Genomic DNA, 15,164 nt, shown 5'->3' with positions numbered 1-15,164 from the left:
CATTTGGAAAGGCTGTATTTACCCAATATCTAGAATGTTATTAACTTGCTTTTGATTTTACAGTCTCATAGGTGGAAGGGACTTGCCTTGTCTCAGATAAGACTTTGGACTGTTGACTTTTGAATTAATGCTCAAATGAGTTAAGACTTTAGGGGACTGTTAGGAAGGCATGATTGGTTTTGAAATGTGAGGACATGATATTTGGAGGGGCCAGGGGCAGAATGGTATGGTTTGGCTTTGTGTCCTCACCCAAATCTCATCTTGAATTGTTCTCCCATAATTACTACCTGTTGTGGGAGGGACCCAGTGGGAGATAACTTGAATCATGCTGGCTGTTTCCCCCATACTGTTCTCATGGTAGTGAATAAGTCTCACAAGATCTGATCATTTTATCAGGGGTTTCCGCTTCTGCATCTTCCTCATTTTCTCTTGCCACCACCATGTAAGAAGTGCCTGCTGTGATTCTGAGGCCTCCCCAGTCATATGGAATTATAAGTCCAATTAAACCTCTTTTCCTTCCCAGTCTCAGTTATGTCTTTATCAGCAGTGAGAAAATGAACTAATACACATCTCCTGACATAAGAGAAGAAAAGAATCTGTGTTAGTACTTAGTCACTTTTTGTGCCCTCTGGAAGCACAGGGGTTATAAATGTATATCCTGGAGTCTGACTGTTGAATTAATATTCAGGTTCTACTATTACCTGCTGAGGACATTTGAGTATGTTACTTAACCTGTATAACTGTGTTTCTCCCTATGTAAACTGCAGATAATAACATCCAATTCCTAGGATTTTTGTTCAAAGTACATGCAATATTCCATGCAAGTTAATAAACATATTGGTTCCTAGTATTCAGTAAATGCTGGCTTCTAGTAGATATAATTCCACTCTTTATCTACTCTATTACTTTTGATACTCACACAAAGCTCCAGAATTTCTTGTGTGTAAATCAGTTATCTCCTACTCTGCTCACGTTGCTCACCTCTCTGTGCAAAAGCACCTAATGGGATACAGTTTTTACCCATTGTACTCATACGGGCAAGGTCAAGAGAAATCCATTCCTGTACTTCAGGAATGCTGAAGTGTAACCACATGGCATTTATCTTGTGTGCATGAGTTTTTACCAAAAAGGAAGGTTTATATTTATGTATAAGTTTTTACTATTTTTAAATACTGATTAAATCAGTGGATATCAGCTTTCTCTCCATACTAAAATCACTTAAAACTCTTTTAAATATCAGAAATACTAGCCCTACAGGAGAGCAATAAACTCAGAAGCTCTAAAAAAAGCAAACCGTGTTGGTTTAATATACATCCAGGAGTAAAACTTAGTGCATTCATACAGCTTTTATGAACATGTCAGAGAGAGGCAAATACATCAACCATGACAGTAAACATAAAAGTTCTTAGTGAGACATTAAGAAAACCTTCTCTAAAAGGTTTTTTCTCAAAAGGATCCTGAATACAAAAAAATTCAAATAGGACTACTCAGAAAAGAAAAACAAAACAAACAAAAACTGACAATATGACAGAAAAGCATAAACATTTTAAGAATTCACACCTTTAGTTTGAATAAAAAAAGAGATTGGGGTGGTAACTTTAAATTTCAAATAAATTAGAATTTACATGATAAATATATATATTCTTTTCTGCCAATTAAAAATAAAATAATAAATAATTCATGTAAATTAGAATTTGTAACAAAAAATTATATGAGGCAGAAATGTAATTTTATATTATGAAGAGTTATAATCGTCAATGACAATATAAAAATCATGAATTTCTGTGAGCTGAATAATAGCATTGAAATACATAAAGAAAAAGTTTGATGAAATACAAAGAATAATTTATAAAAAGATGATCACTCTGGGGGATTTTAAAACACCTCTTTTATTCTTGACAGATCCAGAAGATTGAAAAGAAATAATGGAGGATAATCTGGGTAATACAGTTACTAAAGTGGAATTAATAAATAAATATTAGTCATATACATGTGCCAAAAGTATTTTTGGAAGGAAATGTAAATTATGCATTAAACTGAATATGATAATCTTAACATAAAGCATGACAGATTTACAAAGAGAAAATGAGAACTAGAGTGGGAAGAAGAGAGAAAAAGAAGTGGGCTAAGGCTCCCTTTACACAGGCAGTGGTTATTAGATGTAATTTATTTCTTTTCAATGGATATTATTTTATTCATTTTTCCTCTTTGTATTACAAACATTAAATATCGTATAAAAATTATAAATTGTAGATAATTTTGTAAAAGATTGAAATGATTAAAAACCCTACCACATAATCAAAGTACATGTATTGCATTTTAAATATAACAAAAACATATCACAAAACTCTTTTGTTGAATTCCCTTCCAAAGACCACTAAAGAAACCTATTGAACATACATACAAAATTGAGTTTATTAAACATGCTGATCAAGGGACATCATTTTGTCAGGATTTAAGTAAGTCCCAAGAGGAAAGGGTGCTTACAGGATTTCTGGAACTTTAGTTATGATTATTTTCTCGCAGAAGTTAGTGACCATGGTCTGACAGGGAAAGGTCAGATTTATAAAGTAGGTTACTTGCTGGAATAGTTAATGGTCTTTAGAACATATGGATCTGTGTTTACTGTTATTGTTACTTAGCTTGAAACGTAAGTCCTAAAATGATGTTAAAACATTTTATTTGAGCTTAGATCATTTGTGTTCCAGGTAATAGTTTGATACCGTTTGTTTGCAAGTTATCATTTTTTAAAATTTTCAAGCTGTGATTTCCATATCAAGTAACATACATCTACACAAAAAATTCTAATGGCAGGATAATATCCCATATGTCTGAATTAACAATAATTTATTTAACCAAACCACTATTGTTGAACATAGTTGATTTTCATTCTGCTTAGATTAGACATTGCTTATCCTTGTACACACATCAGTGAGCCCTTCCTGAATTATTTTCTTAACATGAATTCCTCAAATTGGCACACCTAGGTTGAAGAAAAGAAATTTGAAAAAAAATTTTCCAATGAAAATGATCAAAGTATCCTCCAGAGACTGTGTACCAGCTGAATATGGGGTTTTTAGTTTCTATCAAGCAAGCCAAAGCTAATTCATTCATTTATTAATTCAACAAATATGTATTTAATACCCATTAGGTGTCAGTGATCAATGTCAGTGACTAATGCCAGTATACAGGCTTTACACAGACCTGGTTTTCATGAATCATGGTGGCAGAGAAGTTGGAATGTGCCCCCGGTGTGGCAGCTCCATCTCTCTAGGTAAGGTGTGGAGAGTCTGGCTATAGCTGCCTTTTGAGGCAGAGGGAAGAAAGAGAGCAGAATGAGGTGCAGCTGGCATTTCTAATACTTTATAGGATAAAGAGCTAGATATTAATTTTGGTGGACGCCAAAGAAGGCCAAGAGCTATCATGATGATTGCCTGCATAACTGAGAGGACTCTAGCAAAAAAAAAAAAAAACAAAAAAACAAAAAAAAAACAAAAAACAAAACACTGAAGGAAAACTACCGGGGATAGGAGCCAAGCTCAGATGAGAGTGGGAGTTGTATGAAGTCAGTAGAAGTGTGACTCACTCACATAGTTCCAGGGCTGATGTAGTATGGTGTAAAAGCCTGCAAAGAGAATCTCAGAAGAACCCACTAAAGCACCCCAGGAGAGAAGGTTGACATGTGGATGCCTAACATAAAACCACCAGCTATCCAGTTATAACAGCACCAGTCAAATAAATCTATGTCTTTTCTCTTCCAATCCTTCTATACGGCTGAGAGAGAAACCATTGGTTTAGTCCTGCAGTCATATCATGACCAAGTTTGCATGAAATTCTTTACTAGAATTTCTTCAACACCATATCTCTGGGAAACGGGGTGGGCAGGGCTCCATATACTGTAGGTGTTGTATGGTGATGTCCTTAGAGGAGACCTCAGAGTAGAGATCACAGTAGTCCAAGGTTTTGATATCTGCCAGCAGTGGCCTGCAATGCTCTGAAAATCTGTAAATATGGAAGCATAGAAGATGCTGAAATGGATTAAAAAAAAGTTTGTACTTGGATCCAAACACTAATACTAGGATGAATTTTACATAGGTTTTTGACTCTGTTCATAAGAGCCACTTCATTATTATCTGTTGGACTCCATGAGTTAGGCAAGGATGGGAGATGGCTAGTTCAGGGTCTCTGGAAGGCTGGTGTTATGGATGAAAGGCGGAGTCTTATCCTGTCACCTCACCTCCAGATGCTTTAGCTTGTCTTAGGTGGGTCAGGACCAAGTCCAGGTTGGATATCGTTAGGTTATTTTCCAACTTTGTGGAGAGACCGTGAGGATCATTTAAAGAGATTGCATGTTAGTTGTTCAGGTTTCTGGGGGTATCTGAGAGTACTAACAGAAAGCTGATGTTGCTCTAGGCTAAGAAAATTTATCTTTTACTTTTTAATCAAACAGCTGATTGACTTTGATATATTTATTCATTATTTTGATTTTCAGGGGCAGTAAAAGAAAGAGTGAAAACATGTTTATGGCTTTCAATGAATGAGAGAAATGAACTTGTTTTCCTTCCTACTTTTAAATTAAAATGTAAAGTTATTTACCTAAATGTGTATAAGTATTTTTTACTGCGAAATTTTATTGCATAAACTCTTTTATTCTGCAAAGGTGACTATGGAAACCTGAGATTAAATTTAGAATTGTATTATTTGCAAGAATGCAGCTCACCCTGAAGCTCTTATTGTTTTCATACAAGCAGGGTTTGGAATTATGTTTAAGTGCAATTTGTATATCCTGAAAAACATAATGACTAAGCAAAAACATGCATGAACAAGCAAACAACAAAAGAGAAACAGAATTTCAGTACTCCTGAAATAAATTCCTTTAAAGGCTGTGATATATAATTTTTCTAATCACTACCTCTGCCAATAAAATCTTTTAATCATGATAGTCACATTGTCTATATTTCTTCAAACATGAATTGTTTTAAAGTCTCTGAACTCTTGTCCTTCCTTTAACTTTCACACTGTATACATTTTTTCGTTGGGACATCATGTTATTTATTTCAAGAGAGCAATATTTTTAACTTTTTTATGAGGCACACTGAAAAGATCTGTGATTAATGATTCATGATCTAAAATTCTAACACCTTCCCACTGCATTGTGTAAAATCTCAAAAAATGCAAATATAATATGTGCCAGTTGGTTGAGGAGCACCCCTCTAATATATTCATTCCAATCTTTCTACACTGCCCTTGGCAATGCCCACATTTATTGTTGCATGTAGTTTTGAGATTGTAGCGTTATTCACAATAGCCAAGATGTGAAATCAACACTTCCACATATTGACTATTAGGGAATCAACCTAGGTGTTGATTGATCCTAATGGATGAATGAGCAAAGAAACTGTGATATAGAATGCTATTCAGCCATAAAAAAAGAAGAAAATCCTGTCATTTGAGGCAACATGGATGAGCCTGGAGAACATTATATTAAGTAAAAGAGGCCACACACCAAAAGACAAATACTACATGATCTTAATTAGATGTGGAATCTAAATATTGAACTCATAGAAGCAGAAAGTAAAATGGTGGTTACTAGCAGCTGGAGAAGGAAGGGGTTTGGGGAGCTGTTGCCCAAAGGATACCAAATTTCAGTTAGATAGGAGAAATAAATTCAAGAGATCTATTATACAATATCATGACTACAGTTAATAACAATGTATGGTATTCCTGAAAACCATAAGAGAATACATTCTGCATTCTCACCACAAAAAATAAATATGTGAGGTAATGCATATATTAATTAGCTCATTTTAGTCATTTCATAATTTATACATATTTTATAGCATGTTGTACACGATAAATATATACAATTTGTATTTGTTAATTTAAAAAACATCCCTCTCTTCAAAAAGAAAGTGGTCACAGGTACTTACTAATAATAGGAAAATACATCAAATTTTGAAAAGATTATAATGTAGCTGCTAGATATCTTTTATCCCATATGTTTCATTCCATATTCCTATTTATCTGCAAATTTTATTGTAGATAATGAACTTCTCAAAACTTCACTAAGCTATATATAGGCATATGAAAAATTAAAGGCATTCCATTGATCCTTAAGTTGTTTAGCATTTTATTTGGAAAACAGATGAATGCAAAAGAAGAATGGTGTACAGTGTCAGATATTACAATCCTATATCAATATTTAGGTTACAAATTGTGCATTATAGAGGTAGGCACTGGAAATAAACAATTAGGGAAAGAGAAATTAAAGGAGGCTCATTAGGAGAGTGAGGCTTAAAATTTACTTTGAGAAACTGATAGATATAATGCAATCAAAATGACAATGGATTATCAAGCAAGGAACAAAACAAGTAGGTTTGCTTGTTGACAAATGATATGGTTTGGCTGTGTCCCCACCCAAACCTCATCTTGAATTGTAATCCCCATAATCCCCAGGTATCTAGGGAGAGATCTGGTGGGAGGTGACTGGACCAAGGAGACAGTTTCTCCCATGCTATTCTCATGATAGTGAGTTGAGTTCTCATGAGATCTGGTAGTTTTATAAGGGGATCTTCCCTTTTCACTCCTCACTCTTCTCTCTCCTGCCACCATGTGAAGAAGGTCCTTGCTTCCCCTTTGCCTTTTGCCATAATTGTAAGTTTCCTGAGGCTTCCCCAGACATGTCGAACTGTGAGTCAATTCAACCTCTTTCCTTTATAAATTACCCAGTCTTGGGTATTTCTTTATAGGAGTGTGAGAACAGACTAATACAATAAGTGAAGAAACCAGTCTGATTACATTAGTGGATGACAGTTTTAGGCACAGTGTAAAGATAAAAGAAGTAGAATGAATTAATATTGTTGCTGGCTCTAAAGATTAGGACTCTACATTCTTTCAATCATTGAATTCAATAAATATTAACACTATGTCCTTATGTGTAGGTCACTGTATTAGGTAAAAGGAAATATTTGAGAAGTGATGTGGAGGAAATGATAAGTAGTTTGTTTGGCAGAATCAAACTAGTGTTTAGAATAGTTATTCTAGCATTACTCTGCAGAAAATAGGTGTTTATTAAGAAATAGTGGCAAAGAGTAGATTTGCAGAAGAAACAAAAACATTTCAAGGTCCCAAATAATACACTTTAATCAGGATGATTTATCATTTTTAGTCCATTTGCAGGTTTTCTAACAATTTACTCTCAGCTCTGACACATTGATGCTGCTCTTCGTTGCTGATTTGTATTGCATCAAGTATGCTCACAAATATACATTAGTTTTCTTCTGGGGTAGGCTCTCTGGCCAACTATTTATCTTTGATTGTTCATCTGCAGTAACCTCGCATTTTCTAATTTACATTTTCTCAAAAAATAGAGGAGCATTGTCTTTGTATTACTGAGGTAATTGTAAGTTTCTATTATGTTCAGCCATGTTTCTTTCTGTTATAATTTTACAAAGCTTTTCAAAACCAAAATATAATGTAGACAAACATATTCTCAGCAGTTGGGAGGGTGAGGATGAGAGGAGAGTGGAAGCGGCTAGGGAATACGTTTATTCAGCTAAAGCAGAAATACTTGTGATGCTCAAAAGATAAAGTAACTGTTCAATTCTTCCTCAGTTATGCTTGTTAAGGTCTTTTCCTATAAATAAAACTAGGAATGGAACTTTAAATTACAGGAGAAAATGAGCTATGCAATTGCCTATGATTTAAATGCAACTATAGTAGTTGAAAGTATCATTTTAGAAAGAATTTGCTCTGACATTCTTCAGCAATGCAAATATGCCCTATATCCAATATCAACATTTCTTGATATTAAAATGACTGACTGGTCTATTATGGGTTTATTATAAGAAAGATAATTTTAAATGACAGCATAATAGCTCTTTAGATATGACCTTCGGGGTTAGCAGGTGATGGGTTAATTTCTTGTAGGAAAGAGCTTCTTCCCATCTTCATCAACCTGGAGGGATGGGTCAGAGTAATTCTACAAGTCTGAAGTTCCTGGGCTTTGCAAGGAGCACAGATGAAAATATATCTGGTGAGAAATGAAGGCTAATGATGTCTCAGCTACAAAATAGTGACCGCATGTACTCTTTTGCATAAAGTGATAATTTGGGAACAGCTCAATGGAGTTGATAACAGATAACACATTTATTTTAGAGTCTGTAAAATCCTCTCATTATGCTAATTTTAATTATAATTTCTGATTCAACTGGGAGATGTTCTTATAAGGGAAGAAACTAATAAATTGAAATGTATATACTTCCTTTAATAAGACTCCGCAGCCTTTGGTAATTTAGTAATCTCTGCATGATTAAATTATGTAAATCAGTATCACTTATATGTGCTAAATTATAGATTACTCACTACACTGGCTACAGCAAAATTGAAATAATCTTTGTGGCACTCTTCAGAGCATTCTATAGTCAATAAACAAAATATGAAACACTTTCATTCAATGTTTGGACAAAAATGCCATATGATGTGGCATTATTATAGATTTTTAAGAATCCGGTAAGTGAATTTTATAGCAAAGTGCAATGTAGAAATTTAAAGCAGCTTGAAAATTATTCTTCTTGTCAAGTTGAGCCTCTTAAATGTTCAGGGAACTAAGGAAGGCTCTTAAGAATGAGGATTCCATTTATGATGACAGGAAAGGAAAACATGGCATATCAAATACTCTAAAATTAATCAGATTTTTTACAATTACATTTATTTTATGATAAAATAAAAACATACCTTGAGATAAATTGGCTTGGAAGGGACCACTTTAGGGGCACTTGGGCACTTACTAACTTTGTCCTACACCCATCAAAGCAGTGACATAGCATTTAAAAATCATAATCAACCGGGAGGCGGAGCTTGCAGTGAGCCGAGATCGCACCACTGCACTCCAGCCTGCGCGACAGAGCGAGACTCTGTATCAAAAAAAAAAAAGAAAAAACATCATAATCAGTTATTAGAACCATAAAGGCAAAGTCTAGTACTGATTGCTTACCAAACTGGAATTATCATCTCTGTCAATTTCTCTGTGGTATTATTTGTATTATTCTGACATTCACACAAAGTATTATCCATATAGGTAAATATTATTTTTAAAAATTATGTTACCATTAGTATAAAACAAAGTCAGAGGTCTGAAATGATTAATTAGCACAAAGGAGTCAGTAATTGAAAAGGTGGAAGAAGTAGTAGGGTCATGCAATCACATTTACATAATCTGATAGTATTTATAATTCTAAGGTTAGTTTTATGAGTGAGACTCTGTCATGAAGGTAGATAGACCAAAGTTCTCAAAAAGCAGGAAACTCCATGATTGTCAGTCTGAAAGACTTACTTTGCATTATATAAATAAATCACCTGATTGTGTCACCTCTTCATTTAATTTTATAACATGCAAAATCTATATAAATGCTATTATTACCACTCTGACCTGTCTGATTGGATGTGACGTAATTAATTAAGGGAGGGTTCAACTTAAATGGATTAATTAAGGGAGGATTCAACTTAATCAAGTCCCTGACCCCTGCAGTTTGCCAGTCCACATCTGCCTTAGTCTCTGACCCCTGTGTTGGTGAAATCCTAAGCCCACATTTTTATAACTCAGCATTAAATCACAGTTCTGCCAGTTTTGTTCTGCCTTTATTCCTTAGCCATGGTAATAGATTCTCTAACTGATTCCTTGTAGGTCTGCTCAGAACTTTGAGTTCTTAAGTTACTCTGGATAATTCTAATTTTATATTATATGTCCACTTTTACTTTATATATTGAATTTTAAAACAAACTCATACAGTCCTGCCATAAATCCTCACCTCATTATCATAGCTGTTCTTTTTTACTGACTCTCATTTTATGCTATTTTCACAATGTCTCTGCTTCATACAATAAACAGAACAGTTGTAAAATAAATATGCAAAAACCACAGCTTTCCAATAAATACCAATAGCTAGCTAAAATAGTACTGAAATGGTTAGAATACATCCAAGATACAAAGTAAGATCTTGTTATCATTATTATATAAAATGTATACTAAAAACTTGAAAAAAGACCCAATTAAAAATAGGCAAAGAATGACAGTAATTGACAAAAGAAAACCACAACAGCCACCAAAAATATGTGCAACAATTTTAGGTGGTGAGGGTTTTCTAAATGGGCAATCTAATGCATTTCTTATAAAAATATAAATTGATACAAATATTTTCTAAAGTGATTTGCAAAATGCAACTGAAAACCTTGAAAAGATCTATAAAATTTGATGCAGTAATTCAAGTAATGGATTTTTCTTTCTTTTTTGCTAAAGTAAAATTATGAATGTATACAAAAATTTCTGTATAAAGATAGCAGAAAAAAGTCTAAGTACCCATCAAAAGGGTTTAGAATGAATAACTAATATGGTAGTATAGCCTAGTAAAAAAGAGGACAGGGCACTAGAATCATATTGCTTGAATTCAAATCATAGCTTCTCACTTGTAAGTTGTACATCTTTGAGTATGAATTTAATCTCTTTGTACCTTGATTTTGTAATTTATGAAATGAAATAGGTAGTAATAGTACCCATCTCAAAATATTAAGAGCATTAAATTAGATAATACTATAAGCATTTGGGACAGTATCTGGTATGTAGAAACACTCAGTAAAATTTATTATTGTCGGAGGAAATATTATGCAGTCATAAAATCATGTTGGTAAATATTAGTAATGTGAAAGTCATAAACAGTATGTTACGCAACTATGTAGGTATCAACAATATTTTAATAAAATAAAGTCAGTATTTTTCAACTATTTTCTAATGATTTTTGCTTTTCCTAGTTCAATTTCTTTCTCTGCAGCTGTTCCACACTTATAGCCTCTGGAGACAGGAGTGTGAAGGCCACCCAGGGTAAGAAAAACACAGGCAAACTTCTTTTGGCACAGTTCTGATATGCAGGAATTCCAGATACCACAGTTTAGTTAAAAACACCAGTCCCCCAGAAACATGATTTAAATTTTAGTCACTATAGTATATGAATTATGAGTAATCGGGTAAAACATAAACTTCACCACCAGTTCTTCAGTTGACATTTCACTATATAGAAGATGTGCATCATGATCAGTGGCCAATCACATCACTTCTTTCACAATCTGTCAGTGACTGGGCTCTGTGCAACTGCATGTTAATGCACAGACAGCAAAGCATGTGGTTGTGCTGCCTCCTGGTCTCCCAATGATAAAGCCATCTTACATTTTACAAAAATGTATAATCCAATGAGAGAAATGGCCAAAAAAGATTAAAGTGCAGCAAAGAAACAGAAAGTGGTAACGCTGGAAGTGAAATTCTAATTGAAAGTGAATGGAGTTATAAAAGAAAGAGCTGGCTGTGGGAGTGTTGACACTGCTGCCATTGGAGAGACTATAGACACAGCCTGAGGAACTGAGTGAAGGTGAACTTACCAACATAAATGAGGAAAGTGGTTTTGACAAAAAGGATGAAGATGTCCCAGAGGAACTGACACCAGCAGAAATCTTCATATTAAAGGAACTCTTGAAGATATTTCATGACATCGAGGGCACAAAGGAGAAAATGTTGGAGCTATTCCATACTTAGAAAGAAATATAACAATTTTGAAGGCATGGTAAAAGTTTTCACTAATTATCATAAGTTATGATAAGTAAAAGAAGACAATCTGGCCAAACTACTCAAGTTTTCTTTTTTCTTTCTTTCTTTTTTTTTTTTTTTTTTTTTTTGTTGTGGTTGTTTTTATTTTATTTTTTTTACAAACAAATAAAATATTTTAGGTCTCAATGTTTCCGATTTTTTTCATTTACATTGTGCTAAATGAAAAACAGCTTTATTATTGTTATCATTCCTATACATTTGTCATTGACAATAAAAAGCTTTTGATGTTTTAACATAAATTTTTAAATGCCAGGGAGCAATCACAATTTTCCCTTTGATTATTAAGATTGCTTTGCATGATCTTGTTTTGCATTGTCATTTTTATGGTACCCTGCATCTGTATAAAGTGAAAGATACCTGTATATGATATAAAGGTAGTGAGAGAGAAAAGGGTAAAAGGTTGCTCTTCCAAGACTCAGAAGATTTACGGGAGAGAATCAGCCAAGAACAAGTTATCTGATATGATTATCTTTCCTCCACACAAGGAATCATGCTGATATCAACATAATAATATAGGAAGATTCTAAAGCATGGAGAGATTACTCCTCACTTCTCAGGGAAAGAAAAAGTCAAGCCTTTGAGAAACACAACAAGTCAATATGATGATAAATAGCAGTTTAGAAATAGTGTGATTATTAGCAAACCCAATACATTGGCATATTGTGGAGGAGGTCTATTTCTTATGTCACCTAGTGGAAGATATGGTACCTGACTGGTTGCTCAAGAGAGGGGTGGATAACCTTGGACTGATACTCTGATGAAGAATGTGGCTGCACTAGAGCAGGTCCATCAAGAGCCAAACTTATGGGTCTACTTGGAAAGAGACATGCAAGTGCTTTCTGGAAGTGGCCAAGAGAATAGAAGAGAATAGTCCAGGAGTTGCATAAGCTGCTGTGTGTTAGGTGCTGTTGGGAACAGGTCCCCCAAAATCTGGCCATAAACTGGCCCCAAAACTGGCCATAAACAAAATCTCTGCAGCACTGTGACATGTTCGTGATGGCCATGATGAGCACATGGGAAGGTTGTGGGTTTACCAGAATGAGGGCAAGGAATACCTGGCCCACCCAGGGTGGAAAACTGCCTTATGGCGTTCTTAAACCACAAACAATAGCATGAGCAATCTGTGCCCTAAGGACATGTTCCTGCTGCAGATAACTAGCCAAACCCATCCCTTTATTTTGGCCCATCCCTTTGTTTCCCATAAGGAATACTTTTAGTTAATCTATAATCTATAGAAACAATGCTTATCACTGGCTTGCTGTTAATAAACACGTGGGTAAATCTCTGTTCGAGGCTCTCAGCTCTGAAGGCTGTGAGACCCCTGATTTCCCACTCCACACCTCTATATTTCTGTGTGTGTGTCTTTAATTTCTCTAGCGCCACTGGGTTAGGGTCTCCCCAGCCGAGCTGGTCTCAGCAAGGTGCTAACAGGACTAATGAGATATACTTCAATTGGAGGTCAGAAGGAGCCTCCAGAAAGAGGAAAATCCTTCAGAATCTTCCCTACAATACAAAAGGATACATAAACTTACTTCTGACCTCAAAAGTCACTTTGGAATGGAAGGAGGAAAACATCTTAAGAGGGACTAGTAGGAAGTTTATGTTTTGAATTGACAATATTTACCAGAGACACTTTTAAACCTGAAGTAGATGGAAGTTTTGTTTGGTTTTTATGCCCACTTTTTGACATACCATATATGTGTCCATTTTGATCTCTCTAGGATTATATAAAAAGGCTGAAAGTGTGCTTCTTCCAAAAGTTATTCTCAGTTTTAATTATTCTCTAAGTGATGAGGTTAAAGCTAAGTCTTTTATTCTTATCACAGTTCTCTATTTCCAGACTTTTAGTGATAAAGATATGTTGCTTTGAAGTCATTGAAAATGTTTCTTACAACACCAAACAAAAACAAACAAGGAGTGAATCCTAGAATTAGAACTGATAATGTAATAAAGAGTTCTACACTAGGACTGAGTCTTTGGGGCTACTTTATAGAAGATAAAATCTGAAATTGTTTCTTCTGGAGAGAAAAAAAGCAAGGACAGTAATGTGTGCCCTGTCTACCTAACACATTTATTTATAAAATCAAGTAAGGTAACATTATGCAGTTAAGGGCCAGACAAAAGATTGTTTATATTATGAATTTATATAATTAAAAACCAAAGTGGATATTGAAATTATCCAAATATGTTGATTAACATAGGCAGAAAAATTAGATAATTCATATAATAATAATTAATGTGCCATTGTTGGTATAGAGTTATATGCACCAATTACAATATACAATAAATTCTTTGGCAGAAAAACATCTATTAAACAGAAATTTTGCAAGCTGGGAATGAACTGTTCTTAATAAGAACTTTAGCCACTCCTGCAAATCAATTTTATATAATTTGTTAGAAACTAACAATTTTTTTTCTCAGTTTGAGTTTCAGAAAGTAAAAAAGGCGTTCCTATTTCTCCACATCCTCTCCAGCACCTGTTGTTTCCTGACTTTTTAATGATTGCCATTCTAACTGGTGTGAGATGGTGTCTCATTGTGGTTTTGATTTGCATTTCTCTGATGGCCAGTGATGATGAGCATTTTTTCATGTGTCTGTTGGCTGTATGAATGTCTTCTTTTGAGAAATGTCTGTTCATATCCTTTGCCCACTTTTTGATGGGGTTGTTTGTTTTTTTCTTGTAAATTTGTTTGAGTTCTTTGTAGGTTCTGGATATTAGCTCTTTGTCAGATGAGTAGATTGCAAAAATTTTCTCCCATTCTGTAGGTTGCCTGTTCACTCTGATGGTAGTTTCTTTTGCTGTGCAGAAGAACACTTTTACACTGTTGGTGGGATTGTAAACTACTTCAACCATTATGGAAAACAGTATGGCGATTCCTTAAGGATCTAGATCTAGATGTACCATATGACCCAGCCATCCCACTACTGGGTATATACCCAAAGGATTATAAATCATGCTGCTATAAAGACACATGCACACATATGTTTATTGCGGCACTATTCACAATAGCAAAGTCTTGAAATCAACCCAAATGTCCATCTGTGACAGACTGGATTAAGAAAATGTGGCACATATACACCATGGAATATTATGCAGCCATAAAAAAGGATGAGTTTGCATCCTTTGTAGGGACATGGATGCAGCTGGAAACCATCATTCTTAGCAAACTATCACAAGAACAGAAAACCAAACACTGCATGTTCTCACTCATAGGTGGGAACTGAACAATGAGATCACTTGGACTCGGGAAGGGGATCATCACACATCGGGGCCTATCATAGGGAGGGAGGGGGGAGGGATTGCACTGGGAGTTATACCTGATATAAATGACGAATTGATGGGTGCTGACGAGTTGATGGGTGCAGCACACCAACATGGCACAGGTATACATATGTAACAAACCTGCACGTTATGCACATGTACCCTAGAACTTAAAGTATAATAATAATAAAAAAAGAAAAAGAAAAAGAAAGTAAAAAAGGCTAGTTATATTTTTTGTGATAAAAATAT

Source organism: Piliocolobus tephrosceles, chromosome 8 (assembly GCF_002776525.5).
Source record: "Piliocolobus tephrosceles isolate RC106 chromosome 8, ASM277652v3, whole genome shotgun sequence".
Lineage (NCBI taxonomy): Eukaryota > Metazoa > Chordata > Mammalia > Primates > Cercopithecidae > Piliocolobus > Piliocolobus tephrosceles.
The sequence above is the reverse complement of the archived record's forward strand: the minus strand, read 5'-3'. Positions refer to the sequence as shown.